Source organism: Osmerus eperlanus, chromosome 2, assembly GCF_963692335.1.
Source record: "Osmerus eperlanus chromosome 2, fOsmEpe2.1, whole genome shotgun sequence".
In the NCBI taxonomy this organism is placed as follows: Eukaryota; Metazoa; Chordata; class Actinopteri; order Osmeriformes; family Osmeridae; genus Osmerus; species Osmerus eperlanus.
The window spans coordinates 10395352-10423084 of record NC_085019.1 but is presented as its reverse complement, the minus strand read 5'-3'; the positions used below and the strand labels follow the sequence as shown (position 1 = coordinate 10423084).

The following is a 27733-nucleotide window of genomic DNA, read 5'->3' as shown; positions in this document are numbered from 1 at the left end:
CGTTGTGTAATAAATGTGACCCGTGGACAACCGTTGCTGAGACGTTATATTTATTTCCTGTGTAAGCACACCAACAGAAACACAGTTTGGTGAGTCTCCCGTTTGCTAGCTCCACTCTTAATGCTAGCCCCCACATGTAGCAAAAGAGAAAAACATATAAACCATATGTCACAGGGATATTTCACAAAAATAGTTCAGATATATTATACACATATTAATAATCAGTTGTAAGAGGATATATAATAACATAGATGACTATTTTTAAAGGCAATATTAATTTGATTGTTTTTCCCACTGAAATTCAACCGCCTACCTCATTCCCAGCATATATCAAACAGGAAAGACGAAGGGGGGGGGGGACAAAACAAGGGGAGACAGGGAGGGCTACCAGAGACCCCCAATACCAGTGTGCTTGTGATTTCAAAATAAAAGGTTAAGAAAAGAAACTGAAATACACGTAACAGAATATGTTGTGCAATTATTCAAACTGCTTTTCTAACCTCTTACACAAGCTAAACTAGTTTACATGCCTACAGTCTAGGTGTTTTCGCTATCTAGCTGTTCTTGCGTTCCTTGCAAATCAGCGTTAATAAAAAGCAGATGAACTAGAGTCTAGCTAACATTGACTAGACGTGCATGATGTTTGTCTACACCGTAGCGTAGAACATCCCTGTGCAGTTCGACCCTCGACACATTAGCGCGACATTTGCACATTTCACCAAGGACGCTTTTGAAAACCTGGGACAATGTAAAGCAGGATTTGCTATGAAGCTGTTGCTGAAAAGAGTTGCGTTCCGACTATGTTCATCACAACCGCAAGTTGTAGTATGATTTTGTCGGTAACAGTTATTAGCAATGCTAACGTATCCTGTATGTAGCACCTGCCTTTCTCCAGTTCTGTCAAATAGATGATCTAGACAGGCGTTAGCAATAGGCTAGACTGCTATTCGTTTTCTGGCTATTTTTTTGGAAGCTTCCCTTCTAATGCCGACTACAGCTTGTCTAGCTAGAGTCATTTGCCAAGTAAGGTATGTTGATGTGTTTAGAAACGTATTTATCATTCTACCTATGCTAGATACAGGAGACGTTAGCATTGCTAATAGGCTAACTGTTTGCACAAAATCATACTTACAGCTTGTGTTTGTGATGAGCATACGGTTGGAACAGCACCTCTTTTCAGCAACAGCGGCTAAGCAAATCATTCTCTAAATTGTCCAAGGTTTTCATTCGAAACTGTCCTCTGTGAAATGGTTCGAGCAAATGTGTAATTGAGGTTCGAACTGCACAGGGATCTTGTCATAGACAAACATCACAGCCCGTCAAGTGTTTGGTTCCTTAGGAAGACTGAAAAGTGTCAGCATTCCCTGTACAGCCTGGAACACTGCATTTACCACCGTAGTCCATTTCCAATATGCTAGAAAAACGTTCTTCTTTGTAATTCCGTGGAAGTACACAGAGCAGCGCACAGCAAATTCTGGGGTGTGACAAAGGTACAGACCAGAGCCAAAAAGGTGGATTTGTCAAAACCGACTGTTTTACAGCTACATTTTTTAATTGTGAGATTTACATAGGAAAGAGGTGTCAATGGACTTTGAGGTTCACTGTATGTCCATTTTACCCACTGAACTGTCGCTATTCAACTGTGACAAGGTAAATTCGGTTCTGCAATCAATGACCCCTTTAAACATTGATGTTCTCTTGTCAAAAACCATTTTCATCCTTAATGAAGACATGGGCTGCACTTAATGTTGTGATAAGCGCAAAACCACATCTTCCAGATTACAATGTTTGTTAGAATATCACTAGTGCCTCACAGAAATGTATGCCTGTACAGTATGTGTCCAATATAAAATTAAATGACTTATTATATTACTTTTGAAAAACATGTTAACTCCTCACTAATTACTGAAGCATTACCTTGTCATCCCGCAGTAACTGTGATCTAGACCATTATTTCAAAGTGAAAAACATGTTAACGCCTCACTAACATGTCACCCCGCAATATCTACAACATAAAACAACTGCAGTGATTGGGTCGAACATTTTTTTTAATTATATGCACTGGCAGATTTCCATGAAATCTTAAAAGAAAATCCTACATAATACAAAAATGCACATGGGCATGCAAGAATAAAGCACTTTGTAAAATATGTCTGAATTAAACATTCTTTGTTTGGCACAATGATGAAACCTAGCATTTAAACAAAAAAATAGTATTTTGGAATACAATATTCAACACATTCAACAAACTGTGATGAGAAACTGAGTCAAACATAATAGCTAAATAAGTAAGTACATGGCTAACCCTAACCCAAACCAACGTATAGGCCTACTCAATCTATAATGAGTCTGGCATTGGCCACTACTGCGAAATACAACAGCAACGCAATTCCAAAGGAATGAAAATGCTGAAGGAAGAAAGAACAAATGGCTGGACTCTAAAATAACTTGCTCGATAGCCCAATTCAGAGAACAGGAACGTGGCCCAAAACGCTAGCTACAGTTGTTGCTAGCTGTAAAGCCAGGCTAGCTGTCGGCTAGCTTGTAAAAAAAAGTCCCATTCATATTCAGGTATTGACCTTCCGAGCAGTGAACGGGACTGCACCCGTCTACATCAAGTCTCTCCTGCAGCCTTACACCCCCACCCGTCACCTACGGTCTTCTTCAGACAACCGCCTGGTGGTCCCACCGCTCAAGACCGCCCGGTCCCAACACAAGCTCTTCTCCTGTCTGGCCCCCCAGTGGTGGAATCAACTCCCCACCTCCATCAGAGACACTGACTGTCTCTCCACCTTCAAGAAAAGGCTCAAGACGCACTTGTTCCGGGAGTACAACGGTACTAAGGAATGGTTCGCTTGACCCGATGTTAGTTTCCTCAAGGATCACAATGACTCTTGCTCAGAGACTTGTTGCTCTTGTGGTTAGTGGTAACTGATTTAAATGTTTTGTACTCGCTGTGATATATTGTTTTTATTATTGTTGCTTGTTTTTTCCACAGGTACACTTGCACGTATAGCGGTTCATGTTGTTTAAAACTTGTTTAGCTACATGCTCTTATGGTTCTTCCCTTTGGCACTTACTTTGGTTGTTCACAATGTGTGCTTCATGTTTTGGCTACTCGCAATGTTTTGTGGCTATCTTGTTGTTATGATCAGTGACCTATGCACTTTGTAAAGCTCTCTCTTGGAAGTCGCTTTGGATAAAAGCGTCTGCTAAATGAATAAATGTAAATGTAAATTCATACAAGCTGTATAGTATTGCAATCGAAATTTGCACTATTTTTCTACCATTCGAAATTCTAGTGAAATTCACCTAGTCGTTATCTAAGGGATTATGTTAGCCAAATACTGGATATTTATCATCCATAAAAATGTGCCAAAGGTCTGTCTGATTTTGCGCTCAAAACTCACTCATTGACGGTGCACTAGTGTACAAAGGTAGGGAAAACATGACGTGGATTTCAGGACAAATACCTAGGTTTTGTTAATAGTGTAAGGCAAGTCGACTGGATTTGGAAAATGGACCGGCCGGGATTTGATATTTTCGGAGCTGCAGAAAGACGTACTTAGCCTAGTCCTAACCAGACTCTCGTACATTTCATTTGTACAGACTACAGAGAGTCTGGCCTCGCTCTATTGACAAGCGTTGACTTCCTTGTAGTGATGTGTCGTTCGTGAACGATTCGTTCATTTTGAACGAATCCTTACAAGGACTCGGGAGTAACGAGTCCTCTCAAAGAGTGATTCGTTCATTTTCTCGTGGCCGCGCATCGGGACTGTTGCATAGGCTCGTCCAAGTAAACAGAAATGATTCGTTCATTTGCCAACTCGGTCTTTCTACGAGTCTTTGGATCATTTTACATTTACAGTTAGTCATTTAGCAGACGCTCTTATCCAGAGCGACTTACAGTAAGTACAGGGACATTCCCCCCGAGGCAAGTAGGGTGAAGTGCCTTGCCCAAGGACACAACGTCATTTGGCAGAGCCTGGAATCGAACCAGTAACCTTCAGATTACTAGCCCGACTCCCTAACCGCTCAGCCACCTGACTCCCAGTAGAGGAAACAGTTTCCTCATTCCCTTTCGTGTGGCCGCTGTTTTAGTAAGACGTGAATGATATTCGCTCAAGTCATCATACTGACTGATTTTGTTATTTTCACTTTACATTTACACTTACTAGGCCGTAAGGTGAACCCTGTTATCGTTTCAACCCGCTCCACAGTCTGGCATCTACACAATCTTTAGCTCATAAAAAAGAACGAGTCCTGCTAAGCTACCAAAAGTTTGTCGCTGAAATTCCAGTCGATTGTCGATGCGTCTATGTTTTATGCAGAACTAGTTTCTTCAGAGCGTAATAGGATTTTGGTGGCATGGTTTGACACGTGATCCTTCTACACCAATAAGGTAGCTGCTTTTTGTCAACATGGATGGATATGGTTGTCAAATAGAGGATGGGACCTTGCACGTTAGTGTTTCCTATGTTTATTTTGCCGTGGCGGCCCGCCACAACTACATTTCTGCCGCCATGGTATCAGAAATAGGGGTGTACAAAATTTTAGGACGTCTATGTGATTGTTAGAGTGCATGTCGAAGAATAGCATGGATACGCGCTTCACACCGCAGTTGAGATTGTGCGTCTTTGAGAAGTCGTATAGCTAACTTGTCAGTTAATTTAAGCCTGTTATTGTATTAGTCTATATTCTTGCTAATTTAAATTAAGTTAACTGGTGATCTGTATTATTCCCCTGCTAGCTAAATTGCACATGTCTGTTGATTCGATTGCTGCCTTTGCTTACGTTTGTATTTTCGGTGCATTACTATGCAGAAGTAGTTTTAATTAATAAATAGTGGGTTTATTGTTATTATTTTCTACAGAATGCTTAGCCTATCAAGCTCAAATGAAGCAGACAGTGTACATGCTTTTGAGTACCTTAATCGATAGGCTACTGACTAACGTAAATTATTAATACGTCAATTAATAATTGGCAGCATTATTTAATCAACCATATACTACATCTTCTGTAGTATGCTAAAGGTGTAGGAATAGCATAGTCAGCAACATCAGGAATTTATGTCATAGAAACCGTATCTTTGCATGTATTTTTTCCAACACTCTCACTGTACCATAAACATAACCATGCAGGTGGGGCATATTCAAGAGATGACTGACTCGTTCGACAGAACAGTCACATTTGTGATTTGTGTAATGCTGCGTCCAGTCATTTTTCCTGTCCACGGTAAGGTGTTGTTGTACAGATTGTTCTTAATGTGAATCTCAATGTTCACATCAGTATAATTGGGAGCGTGCAATAGTGACTCTCGGTGTGGCTCATGTATGTGATGTCTGTGGACTTGTGCGTCCAGTATCAGTAAATGTCTGTCAGGTGTGTGCGTCAGTATGTCTGGATCTCATCTCTCATCGTAGCTCAGGCAGCGGCCTCGGTTTCCTTGAAACAACCGAGGGCCTCCACCACAGTATCCTCTCGTCCCCATTCTGGGTGCTGTCATCTGCTTCATGTCGAGGCCGGAGGAAGACTGAAAGTGTCTTCCCCTCTCCAGGCTCCTCTCTCTGGTTTCCGGTCTGGGTGCTGTCATCTGCTTCATGAATCACACATGGGGAAGAGAGGCATGGTAGCAACAGCAGCCCCTCTCTGGCTTTCTCCTCATGTGACTCACCTTTCGACGTCTTCAACACCTCCGGGTGAGTGCTCTTTGGGACCTCCTTCTCAGCGCCCCTGGATTGGAGTGCTGGATGGCGGGGTCCTGGTTTTGGCTCAAAACGGAACCTGGAACCTGCTCCCGGATAAGCCGCTGCAAACGCCCCCCTTGGTGTACTCCTGGAGGAATAACACAGTGGGGATGAGACAAATGACAAGTTGGAGCAGGCACCATTTGGAGGTGCACCTGCTCCTCCACCGGCCCCTGGCTCTCCATTGGGACCGTCCACCGTGTTGTTCGGTGGAGGGGCCATTTTGCAGTCTGTTGCATGAATCCATGTCGGACGACCCTCCACTTTTACAGCTGTGTGAGTCACCAAGAGAAACCAGGTATGGACCGGTCCATCTCGGTGAGAGGGCAGTCCTCCGTTTGTGCACTTTCACATAGTCTCCCGGTTGATAGGGATGACATGGCTCCCCAGCGGGCAGCTTTCACCTGTGAATGCACAACCCTGGCTGCTCTAGTTAGGGCAAAACAAAAGTTTAACATTGTATCATCTTCCATCTGGTGGATATCCATCTGTTTCAATGATAGTGGGGGAGAGACAGGCAATTTAATTGGTCTCCCTAAAACTATCTTGTGTGGGGAAAGTCCATTCCTCCTCAGGGGAGTGGACCTCATGGCCATAAGAGCTAGTGGGAGTGCATCAGGCCATTTTAGGCCAGTCTCTTCACATAACTTGGCTAGTTTGTTTTTCAAAGTTCCATTTTGCCTCTCCACTGCCCCCGCAGACTGTGGGTGGTAGGGACAGTGATAATGCAGGTTGATCTGGAGCGCTTTACAAAGTTCCTGAACAATTTGATCTGTGAAATGTAAACCTCTATCACTGGACAGTCTTGTGGGGGTCTCATATCTACAGATCACATCTCTAATGAGAATCTTGGCTACCGTGGTAGCATCAACTTTCCGACATGGGTAGGCTTCTACCCATTTCGAGAACATGTCAACAATTACAAGTACATATTCAAAATTACAACACTTGTTCATCTGCATAAAATCAATTTGTAAATGAATTAAAGGACCACTTGGTGGCGGGTGGGCTGCGTCTCTTCTCTTTGGTCCCTTTCCGGGATTATGCTGCTGGCAGGTATGACACTGAGCACAATGTTGCTCAGCCTTTGTGGAAAAATCTGTATTTACTATTGAGAACATACCCCCCTTGCTCGTATGGGCACATCCGTGCGCCATGCGAGCCAACCAAGGGAACAATGCACGTAGAATCTTTCACACAGCCAACAGATAACCAACCATCCTTCTCAGTGTTATCAGCAGCGGCTATTTGACACATGATCCAAGATGGCGCAGATGATGGCTGCCTCGGTCGTTAGGTGCGCTATTTTTTGTCTTGTTTTGTCTGTTAATTCAGTGTTCTGCCAAGATTTCCGGGGTTCTCTAACAGAAGAGAAGTACTTCTAAACATCAGGACTACAACTCCTGTGGATTTATTTCCCACTTTTCTGCTTCCAGCGGCAGAATTAGTAGGAATTATAGTCAAAGCCACCCTCGGCTTTGTCCTAGCAGCGAAGCGTCGTAGGAGAGGCAAACTCCGTCGGCGTGGGGCACGCACAGCGTTACCGGGGATATTTCTCTCCAACGTGCGTTCACTGAGCAACAAACTGGATGAACTTCAGCTACTGGTGTGGAAAAACAGAGACTTTCATTCATCTTCCGTTCTGTGCTTTACAGAGACATGGCTGAGTGAACTGATCCCAGACTCTGCGCTACAGCTAGCAGGTTTCAAACTGCTGAGAGCGGATCGTGACCCTGTGCTCTCTGGCAAAACGAAAGGCGGTGGTATTTGTTTTTACATTAACAGTGGCTGGTGTGAAGATGTGACAGTGATTCTGCAGCACTGTTCTCCTGATCTGGAATCATTTTTTATTAACTGTAGATCTTTTTACTCGCCACGAGAGTTTGCATCATTCATTCTGGTTGGCGTCTACATGCCTCCGCAGGCTAGCGTCAACAAGGCTCAACGTGTGCTCGCCAGCCAGATACTGAGTGTGGAGCATGAAAATCCGGATTCCTTGGTTATTGTGCTAGGCGACTTTAACAAAGGCAATCTCACTCAAGAACTCCCAAAATATAGACATTTCATCAAATGCCCTACCAGAGAAGGAAACACCTTGGATCACTGCTACTCTACAATCAGCAAAGCATACCATGCGGTCCACCGAGCAGCACTGGGTCACTCTGACCACGCCATGGTCCACCTGATTCCTGCATACAGGCAGAAGCTAAAGCGCTGTAAGCCTGCTGTGAGGACATCAAAACAGTGGACCAGTGAAGCTATGGAGGACATGTTCACGACTGCTACCAATAGTCTGGATGAGCTCACAGAGGCTGTGACATCATACATCAGCTTCTGTGAGGACTGCTGTATACCAACACGCACCAGGGTAAGCTACAACAACGACAAACCCTGGTTTACAGCTAAACTCAGAAGGTTGAGGTCAGAGAAAGAGGCCGCGTTTAGGAGTGGGGACAAAGACAGTTTCAAGGAGTCGAAGAACAGGTTTAGCAAGGCGGTGAGGGAGGCTAAACGACTGTACTCAGAGAGACTAAAACACCAATTCTCTGCAAACGACTCTGCTTCTGTCTGGAGAGGGCTCAGGCAGATTACCAACTACAAGCCCAGAGCCCCCCACTCCACTAACGACTCCCGCCTGGCCAACGACCTGAATGAGTTCTACTGCAGATTTAAAAGACAATTGGACAGTCCTGAACTACCCCTTCCCACCCAGGAGGCCTCCCACCTCCCCCCTCTACAGTGACGACTCTCTCCATTCAGGAGGGTGAAGTTAACAGACTTTTCAAGAGGCAGAATCCCCGCAAAGCAGCTGGGCCGGACTCTGTCTCTCCAGCCACCCTCAAGCACTGTGCTGACCAGCTGTCTCCGGTGTTTACCTACATCTTTAACACCTCCCTTGAGACATGCCATGTGCCAGCCTGTCTCAAGTCCTCCACCATCATCCCTGTGCCCAAAAAGCCAAGGCCAACAGGACATAATGACTACAGACCCGTCGCCCTGACCTCTGTGGTAATGAAGTCTTTCGAGCGCCTGGTGCTGGCACACCTTAAATCCATCACTGACCCTCTACTGGACCCCCTGCAGTTTGCCTACAGAGCCAACAGGTCTGTGGACGATGCAGTTAACATGGCCCTCCACTTCACCCTACAGCACCTGGACACCCCAGCATCCTATGCCAGGATCCTGTTTGTGGACTTCAGCTCTGCCTTCAATACCATCATCCCCGCCCTGCTTCAGGACAAGCTCTCCCAGCTGAACGTGCCTGATTCCACCTGCAGGTGGATCACAGACTTCCTGTCTGACAGGAAGCAGTGCGTTAAGCTGGGAACACAAGTCTCTGACTCCCGGTCCATCAGCACCGGATCACCTCAGGGCTGCGTCCTTTCTCCTCTGCTCTTCTCCCTGTACACCAACAGTTGCACCTCCAGTCATCCGTCCGTCAAACTCCTGAAGTTTGGGCTCATCTCTGGTGGAGACGAGTCTGATTATAGGTGGGAAGCGGCCAACCTGGTGACCTGGTGCAGCCAGAACAACTTAGAGCTCAATGCTCTTAAGACAGTGGAGATGGTTGTGGACTTCAGGAAGAACACAGCCCCACTCACCCCCATCACCCTGTGTGACTCCCCAGCCAACACTGTGGAATCCTTCCGCTTCCTGGGCACTATCCTCTCCCAGGACCTCAAGTGGGAACTGTACATCAGCTCCCTCATCAAGAAAGCACAACAGAGGATGTACTTCCTTCGGCAGCTGAAGAAGTTCAACCTGCCAAAGACAATGATGGTGCACTTCTACTCAGCCATCATTGAGTCCATCCTCACCTCCTCCATCACCGTCTGGTACGCTGCTGCCACTGCCAAGGACAAGAGCAGGCTGCAGCGTATCATCCGCACTGCTGAGAAGGTGATTGGCTGCAATCTGCCTACCCTCGAGGACCTGCACACCTCGAGGACCCTGAGGCGAGCGAGGAAGATTGTGGCCGACTCCTCCCACCCTGGTCACTCCCTGTTTCAGTCACTCCCCTCCGGCAGAAGGCTGCGGTCCATCAGGACCAATACCTCACGCCACAAAAACAGTTTCTTCCCTTCCGCTGTTGGCCTCTTCAACAAGGCCAAGGGACCACACTGACTCGGTAACACTTTATAATAAGTCAACGCTTTTTGGCATTTACAAAGTGTTAACTAATAGGTAGTTAATCCTTTATAAAACATTTTGAAACATTAACCTGTTTACGCTCCTGTTTCGCCCGCGAGACAAAAATGCTGCCTCCCCCTTCCTCAGTTACGACGCACTAAATTCTAAAAAATATATTTTTTAGACGCTACACATGTTATACATCGTTGGAAAGCTACGATTCTTGTGCTTCCATTGAAATAAACCAATTCAAGATCAAGTCGCAATAGCAAGCAAAGTCAACGTCTTTTTCCGGTGAACATTCCTTCAACAATGCCAAAGAAAAAAGTTGTACTCACCCTAAGTTGTTCAAATAGGTCCAGGTGTGCAAATCATGCCATCAAAACTTGATCTGCGTAAGTCCCAAGGGTTCAAAGTATCTAACCATGTAAAGTAATTCGTCCAAATACAATGTTTTACGTTCATGAATAGCCATTATCCTTTGTTTCATTATGCAAGTTAGCCGACGGAAGAAACAACTTGTTCACATAAAAGTGTTATTTTCTCCGATTTATCAACGGAGTATTTACAAAATGAAGGTCTCAAAATGTCCGTTGAACCCTCCCCTTTTGATTGACACCTTGTTCGACCCAATAGGAGCTTCCATGCCCCGTTGACAGCCCTCTAAAGCCAACTAGGTCTGTGCGTCCTGCCCCCCCCCGCCCCCCCCCCCCACACTCGTTCTAAACAAATTTCTCGAACTGGCTTCGACTGGCTCTGAAATTAGCTCGTTAGCCTTGTAGCTGACAGCTAGCTGAAAATGCCAATACCTCATTTGTATGCGTCTGTGGAGCCTTCAAAATAACAGTCGATTGCGCAATATGGTTGACAGAATCAGTGTTCTTTGTGCGCCAATCCTTGGAATCAGATAAAGCACTCCAATGTGTTCATGCTTCAGTTTTTGTGTTTCAGTATTACTAATTAGGGATTTAGCTATTATATATGATATTTCTAAGTACCAGAGATGGGCCAGAGATAACAATTATGAAAAATAATACCTTTTTATTTGACCTTGACCTTGGTTACAAAGGGTCATTTTGGAGTCTCCAAAAGACCCTTTTAGAAAATTCCTGGATGTACTCTTATAAAAACATGTGTCAAATATGAATATATTGTGGTATTATGTTTGACTTTTGATTTGAATTGGGTAAGGCTTCAACCTGTGGTCCAATTTAGTCTTCCAGATAATACCTACCACCTCTAGGCCTCTTCAGGCCTCTGTTTTCAAAACAAAATCTAGGCGGAAATAGAAATTTTCACTTTCCTTGTGTTCAAGCTTCTATTACTCAACACTAGAAGGACTGACAGGGGTCCTGACAACAGGGGACATAACTTCAGAGTGTCAGCTTTCAAAAGAGATCATTTACATGCATGTACTCCAAATGGTTCAAGAACAGCTTCCAATTTACTTTGGGTATGCTGTTTAGGCGTTTTCAGGCAAATTTAACAGGAACAATAAGCGTATTATTAAATGCTATGTTAATCATTAATAAACACTGTTAAACATTATGGATTTGATTCATAATACAATTCATAAGGTGTTTGATAACTGCATTATCATACTTTATAGACAGCTTGTTAATATAGTTGCAAACCAGTAGTTTATAATCTGTTAATGGTACATGAGCTGGTATAGAAAGCATTAGCAAATGGTGAACAAACCATTTACATTACCTTTACAAAGCATGAGTAAATAACTAACAACATATTAACTTATGTCTTTAATTAATGTACTACTTAGCAGATGTCTTAACAACTATTTTATAAACACTTACTAATGATGCAACTTGTGATTAGTAATGCAAGTTATAAAGCATTTACTAACTGTTAGTTAAGGCTTTTGTGTTATTTATTAAGGTATTCTTGTCCATTCTCAAACCTCACATTCACAAAGGTATCGTAACAACTATTTTATAAACACTTACTAATGATGCAACTTGTGATTAGTAATGCAAGTTATAAAACATTTACTAACTGTTAGTTAAGGCTTTTGCGTGACCTAATCTAAAGTGTGAACTATCTCTGCCTTATTAAACATTTATAAGTTATTTATTAAGGTATTCTTGTCCATTCTCGAACCTCACATTCACAAAGGCTGAACATACGTTTCTCAAAAGGAAACAGACACAACACAATGTGAAACACAAAATTACTATTTTATTGAAGTAATGACAGGCATGTGTCTTACTAACTACTTAGCTCTACTAGCCGAGAGTGACAGCGGTCGATACGTTAAAACCTCAGTTTGATATTTCCCGGCATGACTGAACGGTCGAGGTTAGTAAGTTGTTTATTATTTGGCATTTTTAGCTCTTTTCATTTAAAACATGTAGTTTTGTTCAGCTGTACTCGTCTTCTCACGGTGTGTTTCAGGTGTTAGCACCTAGCAACCAATCTGAAATCTGAGCAACCAAACCTAGCAATCTGCCTAGCGCTTGTCGTTTATCTCTCTGTGTTCACACTTTTCTGCTCTTGTAGAAAGTTAAGAATTTCCTCGTCGCTGTTGATGTCTTCATTGTCATCTGGATAGTAAAACTCCTCGATCTCGCTCATTTTGAAGATGACATCAGCGGAGGGCAATAAGAATACGTATCAGACCGCAGATGAGGTCAATACGCGCATAGATATACGCGGCTGGCATGACTACCCATTAGCCAATCAGAACGCTCGTACTGTTGTTGCAATTGAACCAATATGCTGTTCTTATTGGTTCAGAAGACGTTCTCAAAAGAGTTGTTGATATGTTGCCTTGGAGATGTAGTGACGTCACCAGTACAAGTGCAGCTGATTGCTCTGACAAGATGGCGTCTGCTCCAGATTCGCCGTGTTTGATTTGGGATCTTCCCACATATTGTTGTAGTATATAAGAAACCAAATGTTTACTCTTCGACAGGTCAGCAAACGCTTTGTCGCCTAAATTTGTTAAAACGATTTGTTTGTAAACCTCGACCTACGATCAAATCTCTGCTTTCAAAGGCGTTTGCAGACCTGTCGAGGACTAGCTAAACATTTGCAGTTTATTACAGCCATTTTTGGAAAATAAAATACAGCTTCGGGTAACCAACTTTTATACCAATTCTACTGTATTGCTTCTTAATGGAAATAAAATACTATTTTATTACCCAGGTAAATAAATTAACAGCTATTTCTTCTAAAAAACAAAAACACAACATCTATAGGCCTATAGTCTTTCTATAAATGCTTAATAAGGCATAAATAGTTCACACTTTAGATTAGGTCACGCAAAAGCCTTAACTAACAGTTAGTAATGCTTTATAACTTGCATTACTAATCAGAAGTTGCATCATTAGTAAGTGTTTATAAAATAGTTGTTAAGATATCTGCAAATCATAGTGTACATCCTGTATTCGACTTGGCATACATTAATTAAAGACATAAGTAAATATGTTATTAGTTATTTACTCATGCTTTATAAAGGTCATGTAAATGGTTTGTTCACCATTTGCTAATGCTTTCTATACCAGCTCATGTACCATTAACACCTTTTAAACTACTGGTTTGCAACTATATTAACAAGCTGTCTATAAAGTATGATAATGCAGTTATCAAACACTTATGAATTGTATTATGAATAAAATGCATATTTTTTAACAGTGTTTATTAATGATCAACATAGTGTTTAATAATAAGCTTATTAACTATTTAATAATGTATTGTTAATGTTTCAAAATGTTTTATAAAGGATTAAATAACTATTAGTTAACACTTTGTAAATGCCAAAAAGCGTTGACTTATTATAAAGTGTTACCCACTGACTCTAATGACTTCCTGCTTAAAACACACTGCTTTTTGCACTGCATTACAAAATTGTATCTTGTACATTTGTATTTTTTGTAATATTTGTATTTTTGTATTTTTATATTGTAATTTACGGCAACTTATATTTTATTTTATTGTATATTTAATTCAATTCTAATCCCACTTAGTACTGCTAGTTTATGTACCCTTAGTATAGATAGTCCACATATTTAAATTTTAGGTCCCTATATGTTTATTGTATGCACCTTCCTGCCAAAGCAAATTCCTTGTCTGTGCAAACTTTCATGGCGAATAAATCCCATTCTGATTCTGATTGAAGGTCCGCCACAACATGAAGAGAGGGAGTGCGTGTTTCCGGTTGCTGAGACACAAAATATAGAGACCTGGGACACATCAGAGGATTTGGCCGCAGCCTTTGCTGCTAAATCATCTCAAGCATTTCCTCTTGAAACATCATCTGTATTGTTAGTATGAGCCTCACACCTAACAATAGCTAGCTTTCTCGCTAGTAGTAGCTAGCTTTCTCGCTAGTAGTAGCTAGCTTTCTCGCTTGCAGACAACAAATTATCAATCATCTTTCCATTCTTGATTCCTCCACCTGAGGAGTTAATGAAACCTTTTTCTCGCCATATGGCACCAAAATAGTGAGTAACTCCAAATCCATACCTCGAGTCAGTGTGAATATTTATAACCTTGCCTTCTGACAAACAACATGCCCTTATCAAAGCAAACAACCCTGTCGGCTACGCAGTGCATTGTGGAGACAGTTTACCAGATTCTAATGTCTCGAATGTCCGTGCAGACTGCATATCCGGAGTTTAGGGAGCCATCCCATGCTCTGGACGAAGATCCATCTACGTACAACACAAGTTCAGCATTATCCATAAGTTTGTCAAACAAATCAGGTCTGGGTGTTAGCGTTTTATCGACAACCATCTCACAGTCATGTGGTTCACCATTATCAGGGGTGGGCAACAATGAAGCTGGATTCAATGGGGAGCATCTATGGATCGTAATGTTACTTTGAGTCAACAAAATCAGTTCATACTTTGTAGCTCTAGTGGCTGACAGGTGTTGAGTTTTGGTGCGTAACAGAAGAGCACTTACTGCGGGAGGAACCATCACTGCCAAGGGCGACCCCAGCACTATATCTGCAGTTGCCTCCACACATGGTTCCGCAACACAGACTGGTCGTAAGCACAGGGGGAAACCTGTTGCCACGGTATCTAAAGAAGAACTCACATAGGCGATAGGCCTCCTAAGATTACTATGCTGCTGGGTCAGTACACCCTGGGCAAACCCTTTGGCCTCGTGGCAGTACAGTCTGAATGGCTTGGTGTACTCGAGATCAAGATCGAGAGCTGGCGCCTGGGCCCAGGCCTGCTTGAGAGATACAAATGATTTATCAGCTTCAGTGTTCCACAACAAGTGAGTATCAGTCCGGCCCTTCATTAAATCAAAGAGAGGTTTAGACAACACAGCATAATGAAGGATCCACTGACGACACTACCCGTCTGAACCTAGGAAAGACTTGAGTTGTTTTGATGTTCTAGGCTTCGGTACCCATCGGATGGCCTCCACTCTATCAGGCGTCAATAGACACTCTGTACCTTTGAGTGTATGGCCCAGATACTTGACCTCCTCAGACCATAATTGCAGTTTTGCCTTTGAGGCCTTGTGGCCCTTCTCAGCCAGTGCCTGTAACACAGCAATAGTGTCCTGTTGGCAGGAGGCAAGATTCTTCGAACATATCAAAAAGGTAATCAATATACTGCACCAGAGTAGAGCCGGGTGCTAAAGTGACATCCTGGAGGTCCTCTCGTAATGCTTGACTAAACATCGTAGGTGAGTCGGTGTACCCCTGTGCTAGAACTGAAATGTATAGTGGACCTGGCAAAATGTGAATGCAAACAGATACTGGCTCTCTTCTGGGGAACAGAGAAGAAAGCAAACAATAGTCATTCACAGAGCATGAAAGTAACAGGGTTACTTGCTAAGTATCGTAACAGGGTTAGGCACAACAGGATGTATAACACAGGCATTACCTGCTTATAAACCCTGCTTATTAGCCTTAAAGGATCAAATTGACCTTAAGTCAATATACTACCTATGACTCATTGTTTCAACAAAGCATCAACAACTGGGACAATACCTTTCCCTACTTCTCTATTACTAGCATACTGAGGTATGGTTCTCAAGAGTCGTACTACAATCAATGATAATAACAACTTGGGTAGCATTCTTAATGCGCCCAATATGATTAGTGTGTGTGGACCACAGTAGTACCACATCTGCGGTCGCTAAAATCTCTGCATTCCACTGCTGGGGGATGTGTATGGGATTGCTAGGCCAAGTGTTCTTTATCCTAAGGAATAGATAAGGAAAAGTCAGTAGTGCATTTCATTTCGGTTCAGTTTGCACAACAAATTCCTTTCCAACAGATTTACTTGTTACTTACTTTTACATAGTTGAAAGAAATACATGTTCATCTTTCAAAGATCCATCTATCCACCCATAAGAGCTAACTGACAGTTGTGTCCACAGGAACCCCAGAAACTACCACTATCATCTCATTGATTTGGATACTGTGTACTGTTGAACTGGCTAACCTAGTAGCTCTATGTCTTACTTGAAAAAGAGCAGCTCTCTGCCTCCCCTATTCTTGATTATTATTATTTTTGATTGTGGCTGTTTACTGTCTGAGTGTCCTTGAGCAGGCCACAGCAAGCTCTTTGTTCTGAAGAAAACAGGAGGGGTTGAGTGCAGTAGTATGGAGTATGTGACTGAAGGGTACTGACTATTTTCTGTATACTGTGCCTGGACAATCATCTGCCCTGTGGCGTATCTGTCTACAGAGTATGCACATATCCCTGTCTATCTCTTACTCCCCTTGCTGCCTGCCCCTGGCTCTCCTTTTTCCTTTAAACATATTATTTTCTTTCCGTAAGACATTCATTTGCAATGTCATTATTTCTCAACTTTCTTTTCTGCATTCTCCTGCATCAATGTACAATTATGTTTGACATAATCCATAATCATATCAACAGTTTTGTTCTCCCAATGTAGAACCTGTTTCTTAACTTCTACCTGGAGTTCAGGAAGCAATCCACATATGAACACATGACAAAGTGGCATGGGGATGCAGCTGCTGTAAAACCAGAATGTTTTTCAAAAATCCTAGTAAGTCTTTCCAGATAATCTGTAGGATCCTCATCTTTTCTCTGTTTGCGATCATACACTTTGCTCCAGTCAAGCAACACCCCTTCGGTATTACTGTCATTAAACACCATCAGGAATCTATTTCTCAACACACCGGGTTGGAGTGCAACCTCTAACCCTTGATTCAAATCAATAAAAGTATGTATGGCATTGATAACTATTTGCAAATCTCTTAGAAATGTTGCTGAGTCCTCTCATGTCAGGAAATCCCTTTCCTGGCTCCCTCAGCTCAGTCACTGACCATGGGCGATAAAGGTACATAGGCTGTCATACATCAGGACGTGGATATGCACACATAGGGTTCATTGATACCTGGGGGTTCAACTGATAGTTACAGGCCTTTCATGGTTGGGGCTCTCTTTCTCTGCTTGATTGACCTGAACCCTTTCCTCAACCTCATAAGCAGTAGTGCTTCTTCTGTTCTTAGGCCTTCCTGACTAACCTCACCAATCATATTTTCTGTGGTATGAACCTCAACCTTCTCTTGTAGGTTCTGTGCTGGCTGCACCTGACCCACTGCTTCCACTAACACTGCATTTACCCTGTCTCTGGCTCTCCTCTGCATAGCCACAGCTATAGCAACAACATCATCTTCATCGTCGGTAAATAGGCTACAAATCTTAGGTAGTCTCTCTTGTTTCCCTTGAGAATTAGCGCTACCTTCAGCCTGTTTCACAACTACTGACTTCTCACAATTCGTTTTGGCACTGTTAGTCTTTTCAAGCAACTTCATGTTAGCATGTTCAAGCAATGTGTCGAGTTCCCTCACTTTATGACTTTGTTCAGTCTGATCACGTTTTATCAATGAATCCCGGACGCTCTGTCTCTCAAACTGCTCTAGTTCAATTCTAGCAGCCTCTTGTTTGTCTCGCTCAAAACGTTCTAGCTCACTTTTCTGTTCATATTTTCTCTGTCTCTCAAGACACTCATTCCTAGCTTCTCTATCAGAATCAGTTTTAGCTTGATCTGACCGTATTTTCTCAAGATAGACAATGCCACGTCGTCTCGTAGCTTCAGTTAACCATATCATAAACATTGGCCAGCTGACAAATTGTTTACATGTCCGACTTGTTTCCTTGTCTTTCAAAACGCTTTTAAAGGCTCCAATATTTTTACATCAAACGTTCCCTCCAGCGGAAAACAATGTCTCAGGTCATGATTAGTCCACGCATGCCATTTCTCAATGCTTGACACTGCTTGAATTCCATGTAAATCAAACATATATCGGGCTGGACTATTCTCAGGTAACAACGTCTCTATCGCTCCCGTACTGGAAGCTAGATTACCCATACTGAATTACAATGTGTCTGAATTACAATGTATCTGTAACAAATATCATAACTGTATGTAGCCAACTCTTATGATTTACTGCAGCAAGAATCACACAGCACTTTAGAATATAGTCACAAAATCACATAGCACTGTAAAACAGTCACAATATTGAAGAATAAAAGAACTACAATATCATGTGTGTAGTGAACTACAAATATGGCCTTTTCAATCCAAACTATCCTCGCCTTCCGGGCGCTCGATCATGGGACGCACATACAAAGGCTCAACTTTTTAGGAACAGCATACAATAATTTCAACTCCGTTACCTCCTGAGTAACAAAACTAATGAACTACAATTCGTGCTTGCGAGAGACAAGTTAATCAATAAACTGCCAGTCTATCTTTCCCTTAGTATTTTATTGTGTCCCCCGCTGATCATTTAATGCCAACTTTGTCAGTTAATATTCTAACTGTCCCTTTACATTGTCAAAGTATCCCTCACTTGTTTAAAACCACTTTACCCTTAAAGGTTGGTCTCTCGCATAAAGCCTTTGACCCTAATACATTATGACCGCCCACCTACTGTGCTTGATCTTAAGAAAAGCCCAAAACAAAACTTAATACAGTTATAATTCAAACCAAAATAAAAGTCCCAATAAGATCTCTGTTCAAAAGAGAAAAGCCCAAAACAAAACTTAATACAGTTACAATTCAAACCAGAATTAAAGTCCCAATAAGATCTCTGTTCAAAAGAGAAAAGCCCAAAACAAAACTTAATACAATTCAATTATACTTAATACAATTCAAACCAACATAAGATCTCTGTTCAACTAAAGTTTTCAGCTGTAAACATGCATTTTAAAGATCCTGTAAAGTAAATTCCATGTTTTTCTTCTAAGTACATTATATACGTGTGAAATGAGTTCCTGAAAGCATGTGCAAAGCGCTAAAACTTGGTCACACTGAAATGTGGAGTTAAACCAAAGAACCGTTTCTCTTCCGTTTTCAGATCAGGTTTTAATGGGCGGAGCCAAAAAATGTCCTATCTACGTCATTTCGCCCTATCTACGTCAGATCACTGAATGGCTCCTCCTGCTGTACTGTTATTGTAGCCTACATCAGCTAGCTAGTTAACTTCAGGATGTCTCCCACCACCCGCAACTGCATCTACCCTGGATGCAATAACTCCAGCTGCGCTGCAACGCCATTTAAGTTCCCTATTGATAATGAAAGGAAAAATAGGTGGATAGATTTTGTGAAGAGCCACGCTCATGGAAAGCTTCGGATAAACTCCAACAGCCGCCTCTGCACTGACCATTTCACGGCGGACAGTTTTAAGATGGACCAGAGACAGACGGGGTTCACCAACACACGGCTTCTCTTGCAGCGCTGAGCCGTACCGAGCATCGCCCCTCCGGCCGTTCATCCTCCGGTCGCAACTGGACCAGAGGTATAGCAGAGATACCAGAGGTAAACTCATAGGCAATTTAGCGGTTTAAACTAACTCATAGCAGAGATACCCGCTAAATTGATATTAGGTTACTCGGTTTAGAATGATGGTATTTTGGTGAAATGGTAGCTAATGTGTTAGAAGTAGCCTAGTTGGATAGCTCACTGTCTGCTGTCTCTGGTGTCCATTTTTACTGTTACAGCTCAGGGGAACATTTCATTTAAATGCATCTGTATGTTTCACTCGTTGAACAAATACATTCTAATTCTATACGGTTTTGTTCGGCTTGACATAGCGTCCATTATCTGGGTCGGAGGTAGGCACTAGGCAGCGAGGGGCGGAGCTTCAGCTCCTTCAGGCGACACGCCCCCCCAGTCTCAAGCAGAGAAGACTGCTGATTTTTTCACGATTTCAAACCCTAATTTAACATACTTGTCGCTGTTATTTTTTCATTCGAATTTGGATGGGTAGTTAATAACACATTATTCTGTGGTGTGGCGAACTTAAAACTCGTTTCCAGGTCCACTTTACAGGATCTTTAAAAGTAACACATACCTTTCCTTGTTTGGTTCACCCCTGGTCTGTATCTGTAAAACCATACTCTCTGTTAACAGATCCTTTTCCCCAGATCAAGAGTATGGGACGTATTCTCTTAACAGATCCTTTGCCTCAAATCAAGAACACAGATTGTTTTACATACTTTTTCAATACTTCACGCGACCAGAGTTCTTGTACGCTATCAGAGTTTGCCAACTCTGACCAAGACAAAGTAAAAATAGCAAGTCAATTAATGACCCAAATTTACTAAACCAAAACTCTAATATTATCTTCCTCCTGTTGAGGCCTAGCAGACTCTGGTCTGCTAAGACCAGGCTCCCAACTGAACGTCACAATAAAAGGTTCTTAAATTGTTTACGTTACCAGCATCACAGAGGGACAGCAGGTGCACCAAGCACAAAGCAGTCCGTGAATGGGGTTTTGGAAAAGGATCCCCTTACCTTTTAGTTTTGTGCACCACGGGTTCTGCTTTATACTGGTGCCGCCGTGGGTCTCTCCTGGATCTGGTTCTGCAATCCTGCAGCTCGTCAACGCCAATTGATGAAGAAAGTGTTTTGTCCGTCTCTTCATAAACGGAGTGACTAAGTCAGGGCTGCCAACTTTTCCAAAAACCTTGGCGTGAGATTTGGTAGCAACCCCCCCCCCTTAGGCGAGCTTTTGCGAGCTTCACTCCCCCCCCCCCCCAGGCGAGTTTGAACGGCTGTTTGCGCGTCAATGATGCTTCACTCCGTTAACCTGCGCCTCGTCCGTTACTGTTTACAACGTTAGCTTGGCTACTTGTTTGGCGTTGCCTTTTCAGCATGAGATATACAATGTGTGGCGTGAGAGCGTGAGAAATGGTTGAACTGCGTGTGTCACACGGCGAAACCGTGAGAGTTGGCAGCTCTGCTAAATTCAGTTGAGTTCTGGATTTTAAGTATTATCAATCTGCAGATTGGGAGAGAAAACCAGACCCCTGACAATAAAATGACAACACGACACCAGGCTTAGGTCTCAATCATGTCTCTCTCAGCTCTGAAAGCTGGAGGACCATCTTTTATAGGGCACAACAATGTAAACATAGATTGTGACAGTCAGGCAGTAATGACGTTTCAACAGTCTCAGAGAAAGAGATTCATTGCTCCCAACACATGACAACTCTCAGACTAGAGAGTTCATAGTTGGAGCTCTCCTTGTAGGCATGACAAGGAACGTTTAGCCAGTACTTTCTCCTGACCCCGAACATCTATTAACCCTGACACATAGACACAATATACTCTTATTAATAGAAAGCTTACATGAGAATCTACTAACTAGTATCCAATGACTAGTTCTATTGATTAGTGAATAATGTAAGCACACAGGAAATCCCAATTTCTTCCACAGCGTGAAAGGGTAGGTGTGCACCTTCCTGCCAAAGTAAATTCCCGATTCAAACCCTTTCTGATTCTGATTCTGGGGGTATGATCAAATATTGTGGGGGACGTGTCCCATAATCATACAGTATGATCAAATATTGGGGGGGATGTGTTATAACGTTAATATTCATAAACTGGTTTCCACAAAGAACTCATTTGAGGCACAAGCTTCTGAAATGTTATGACCATGTTAAGACAAAAAAAATACACAATTGTTCACTTTTTAGACATGTTACTTTTGTGATTAGTAATTAATTGGTTATTCTTTCTTAATTGGTCATAGTTCACAAGTAGTTCTCAATGAGGATATATTTATTTCGTAATAATCAAATACCTACCAAGGAACTACCTTTGTACTAAATTTGCTATTACTTACTGCTTAGTTAATCTTGGTAATAGTATTAAGTTCGGTGTTAATGTAGTACTACCTATTACTTCCTGCATAGCTACTCGTTAACAACGGACCATTATTCTAAAGTGTTACCTAACCATTTGTTATGCATGCTCTTTCTCTCCGCCTTTCGGTCACTGTGTCACCGTATAATCTCAAAACAGTGTATGCATGGGTTCTAAAGTGTGCAGAGGTACGCAGATTCTCACGCCAAGTGTTTTTTTTCATAAATCTGTAAAACACCCGTACACATGTTTCTGCGCACATTTCTATGCGTACACGCCTTCGTCGATTTGGCCCCTGGACTGCAGTCTGTTTTCTGATGTCCACTTCCCTAGATCTAATGCAGAATAGATTTTCCTTTGTAGCGCCATTCCCTGCCCCCTAGTCCCACCTCAAACCTCCTAAGTCACCGAATGGAATGACCTGCAGGTGGTCTCACCCTTCTTAAGACATCAGCCTCTGCTATGGAGAGCCAGATAAGACCATCCCCCCACACAACACAAATTTTTTTTAAATGGTGCACCCGCCTTCCTGCCCCCATCTAGCTACTGATCCTCCCTTAATAGAAGTGGGGACCACACACACACACAAACACACACACATCAAAGGCCAAGATGAACATTCAACACTCCATCCCACAGTCCTTTATCAGCAGCTACACCTGCTTTTGTAAATATGAGAGAGAGGGGGATAGAGAGAGAGATTCCTAAAAAGAAGCTGTTTGTCCAGCCAGGTGTCTGACAGTATTGGTAACGGTGTCCGTGTCTGGATCTGGTACTCCATCCCAGACTTGGGAAGACATTCGAGTGGTGTTTCACTTTTGATGGTATGTGACGTGTGCAAAGATTTGCATAGAAAAACATTGTGTTCTGACAGGGCTGTTAACGGGAGACTGTAAAATGTGTCACTTCAAGACAGGGACACACACACATACAGTGGCAATAATTAGAGACAAACAAGCAAATAACATGTCTCTGATCCCCCTCCTCTGCTAATTGAAATGAAACTGTTCCATTGAGAGACATATCTGGAACAGAGCGATCTCGAATGCTCCTTCATCAGGGTGCGTTCGCTAACGAAGAGATGGAAACTTAAACGTTGAACTTCAAACCACCTTAAAGAACCACTATTTTTCTTCTTTGTAGCTTACCTTTAGTTTGGTTCTGCATGTTGTTGTAGAAAATGGATAAGGCTTAAACCCAAACACTCCTACAGGTCTAACCCCACTCTTCACCTCACCTGATGGTCCCCTTCTGCCGGAGGGGAGTAGCTGGAACAGAGAGTGTCCAGGGTGGGAGGAGTCGGCCACAATCTTCCTAGCTTGCCTCAGCGTCCTCGAGGTGTGTAGGTCCTCGAGGGTAGGCAGATTGCAGCCAATCACCTTCTCAGCCACTCGGATGATACGCTGCAGTCTGCTCTTGTCCTTGGCAGTGGCAGCAGTGTACCAGACGGTGATGAAAGAGGTGAGGATGGACTCAATGATGGCTGTGTAGAAGTGCGTCATCATTGTCTTTGGCAGGTTGAATTTCTTCAGCTCCCATAGGAAGTACATCCTCTGTTGTGCTGTCTTGGTGAGGGAGCTGATGTTCAGCTCTCACTTGAGGTCCTGGGAGAGGATAGTGCTCAGGAAGCGGAAGGACTCCACAGTGTTGACTGGGGAGTCGCACAGGGTGATGGGGGTGAGTGGGGCTGTATTCTTTCTGAAGTCCACAACCATCTCCACTGTATTAAGAGCATTGAGCTCTAAGTTGTTCTAGCTGCACCAGGTCATTAGGTTGACAGCTTCCCACCTGTAATCAGACTCGTCCCCGTCAGAGATGAGCCCAATGAGGGTCAGGGCTCAACATTAACATTTTTTGGCACTGGCCCACCGGGCCAGTGGGTTTGAAACTTACTGGCCCCAAGACAATTTTTACTGGCCCCCCCTCCAAAAGTTGTAATTTATCATTGTTACAACAAAACCAAAGACTTATAAGTTGTGTTATTCTGTTAACATGTTTAACCATTTATTAAACACATCCTGGATATAAAAAGAACAAAAATGAAATCACATTTCTAGTGATAAAAATAAAAAGGTAATAGTCAGCAAAACAACCGACTTTTAACCTCAAACATGACGTGCTCTCTTCCCTGCTGACAGACATCTCTGCACAACTCTGTCAGGCTGAAACTGAAACCTCTGGTCCCTCAATGCTAATATATAAAAGCTTCCATAGCATTTCATCAGTATGATACTAAGTACCCAAGTCGACACCATTCTTCTGCTGCAGTTCAATAGCCTGGGGGAACGGCTGGCCCGTCTTAATTATGTGATATGCCATTGTTATAAGTCGTGCAATAACATGATGGGCATCTCAGTTAAATTCCTGACCAGCATGGTCAACGGCCTGGAAGATGGATTGTCAATCATCCGCTTAGCTGTCACGCAAACCAGGTGCTGTCTGCTAGCATGGCTGGTCAGGGATTGTTTTCGATTGTTGGTGCCTGTGCCAAAATATCCACTTTTGTCTGCTTTAGACGGGAACATACGACAGACGACACAGTGCATCTTCGTTCCATAAAAAAAATTGCTTCCGTTTGAGCTCGTAGCTCTACTTTGCTGCCATCTTCACTTTATTGTCTCGCGCCAGTTGTTAAAAAATGTATCGAGATTAGAGAATTACAATTTGACAACCACTCGTCACTCACTACTCAACTCTTGATTTGCCAACTGTGCGCCCCACGAGCTGAAGTTATTTATGCATTTAGCAAAACATATGAAGGATGTTAGCTTTTACAATGCAATTTTTTTTTTCAATCAATAATTAGCAGTGGCCCGATCGGGCCAGTGAGTTGCTAGTTTAACTGTCCCGACGTTATTTTTACTGGCCCCGGGCCATCGGGCCATCGTTATTGTCAAGCCCTGAGGGTGGTGTCGTCCGCAAACTTCATGAGTTTGACGGATGGATGACTGGAGGTGCAGCTGTTGGTGTACAGGGAGAAGAGCATAGGGGAAAGGACGCAGCCCTGAAGAGATCCGGTGCTGATGGACCGGGAGTCAGAGACGTGTGATCCCAGCTTAACGCACTGCTTCCTGTCAGACAGGAAGTCTGTGATCCACCTGCAGGTGGAGTCGGGCACATTCTGCTGGGAGAGCTTGTCCTGAAGCAGGGCGGGGATGATGGTGTTGAAAGCAGAGCTGAAGTCCACAAACAGGATCCTGGCGTAGGATGCTGGGGAGTTTAGGTGCTGTAGGGTGAAGTGGAGGGCCATGTTAACTGCGTCGTCCACAGACCTGTTGGCTCTGTAGGCAAACTGCAGGGGGTCCAGGAGGGGGTCTGTGATGGCCTTGAGGTGTGCCAGCACCTCAGTACTTACATTTACATTTATTCATTTAGCAGACACTTTTATCCAAAGCTACTTCCAAGAGAGAGCTTTACAAAAGTGCATAGGTCAATGATCATAAACAACGAGATAGCCCCAAAAACATTGCCAAAACATGAAGCATACATTGTGAAAAGCAAATAAGTGCCAATGGGAAGAAACATAAGAGCATGTAGTTAAACAAATTACAAATTAAACAACATGAACCTCAAAAGTGCAAGAGTGTACCTGTAGGAAAGCAAGCAACAGTAATATAATTTACAGCGTACAAGTAGTTAAATCAGTTACAACTAACCAACAAGTGCAACAAGTCCCTCAATATGTGTCATTGTGTTCCTGGAGGAAATAAACTAACATCGGATCCAACAAATATTTCTTACCCCTTGTGATGCCTTCGGGTCACAATGACCCGAAGGCTCACAACGACCCATCGTTGTGCTGCGACAACTTTAAACAACAAATAAAAATAATTTTATTTTAACCTTCGCGCTGTGGGGGGTGTGAGACAGCCCGACAGTTAAAAGAAAATGCTTTTTATTTGTTTTTGTATGAGATAAAGTTGTCGCAACACGTGGGGGGGTCACATGACTGATGGGTCACATTGACCCGAAGATAGCACAAGGGTTAAGTACCATTGTACTCCAGGGATAAGTGCGTCTTTAGCCTTTTCCTGAAGGTGGGGAGACAGTCAGTGTCTCTGATGGAGGTGGGGAGATGATTCCGCCATTGGGGGGCCAGACAGAAGAAGAGCTTGAGTTGGGAGCGGGCGCTCTTGAGAGGTGGGACCACCAGACGATTGTCAGAAGAAAACCAAAGGTGGCGGGTGGGGGTGTAAGGCTGGTACTTAATTGTTAAGTTAAAAGTGGTGTTACAAGATGTACCTTTAAACTCAAATGTGGATATTGTAAAGAGTTGTAACTGCATTAGCCAGTAAACCTAGGGGAATAGTTTTGGTTGTTGGCTCATTGCCTAAACCATTGTACACAAAATAATTGGAATTTGTATTTTCTCACAACCCCCTAAAACACACACACACACACTAATAGTGTCTTACTTACGCATGCTTCTAACAGAGAGGTTGTGTTGAACTTGTACTCTACAGTTGGTAACAAACCATTTGGGATGAATTGCCAAACATCTCAAATATATCTGGGAAGAAGGTCATATGGAAGATAAATCCTGTGAGAGGATGATGTAATGTATTTTGTATACCATTTTGGAGCAAGCACAAGGAAATGATCATATCCTGGCAAAGCCCCTTTAGAAATGTTTATAGGTAAGCATTCTTTTCCAACAAAAAATGCAACATGCTGTAGACCTTGCAAATGTGTGCTGCCAAATCACCATATAACAAGTTGTGTGTGTTTTTCCTCATCCTGTCTGTGTGCGAGCAGTTGAACATGCATGTGGGTACTTTCTGTGAAACTCTGCCGATTTCTCTGCACATAGGTTTTTCCTTGTTCCATGTGTGTGTGTGAGAGAACAGAGTGACAGTGGCCTGGTTCCAGCTGCAGATTGTTAATTTAGTACTGGTAAGCGGTGAATGCATTTGCCGTCTACTGTTCCTACACACACATGCACACATGCACACATGCACACCTACACACTTCAAAGCAGCCGCTCTCCACACAACTAGGATTACGAAGTGAATTTGAAGAGTGATAAAGCCTCAAAGTGCCTTAAGCACTAAGGACCTTTGGCAGGGCACAAGTAGTCTGCATCTAAGTGTGCAATCATACACACACACGCACACAGGCAGATTTAAATGGAATCTACATCCTTCAATCCTGTCATACTTTCATCATTATTGTTTAGGCCTCAACTGTGCTTCTCCTATATCTCCCTAGTGTGTGGGCATGCAGTCAAGGGAATAATAGAATAATGTCTCAGGTTTTCAGGGTGTGTCAAAGTCAAACACCTCCATGAATGCACATTTTTACACACACATGCTCATACCTTCGTACATTGTATTGCTCAGACACAAACGCTTTCTCTTTCCATTTGACGCGCACACTTGCTTACACGCAAACACACACATAAACCAAGATAAATGCATACACACAAACACACATACATACCAAGATAAATAAATACATACACACATATATACCAAGATAATACAAAGATGCATAAAACCACTCAGTCAGCTCATCTGTCCCACCTGAGGGCTTCATGAAGCGAGAGCCAAGCAACTACAGCCTCTACAGCAACAAAGGCAGGATACTTCTTTAATTTCTCCTAGTCTCTCCTTTCCTTTCACTCTTCTTTCATGGCGGGCTGTATGCTCTTTCTCTCATCAGCCGGTAGGGCCCCTTAGAGACAAGAGAACCGCCACTGAAAGCCCCTGGCAGGAAGACAAGCCTGTATCTGTGGTGACGACTGT

At 42.9% G+C, this 27733-nt stretch overlaps 1 protein-coding gene across 5 annotated transcripts in view; it reads left to right on the top strand.

Annotated features, from left to right (window-relative positions):
* cep112 (centrosomal protein 112) overlaps positions 1-27733 on the top strand; it is a 242863-nt gene that overhangs the window by 187891 nt on the left and 27239 nt on the right. The window lies entirely within an intron of this gene.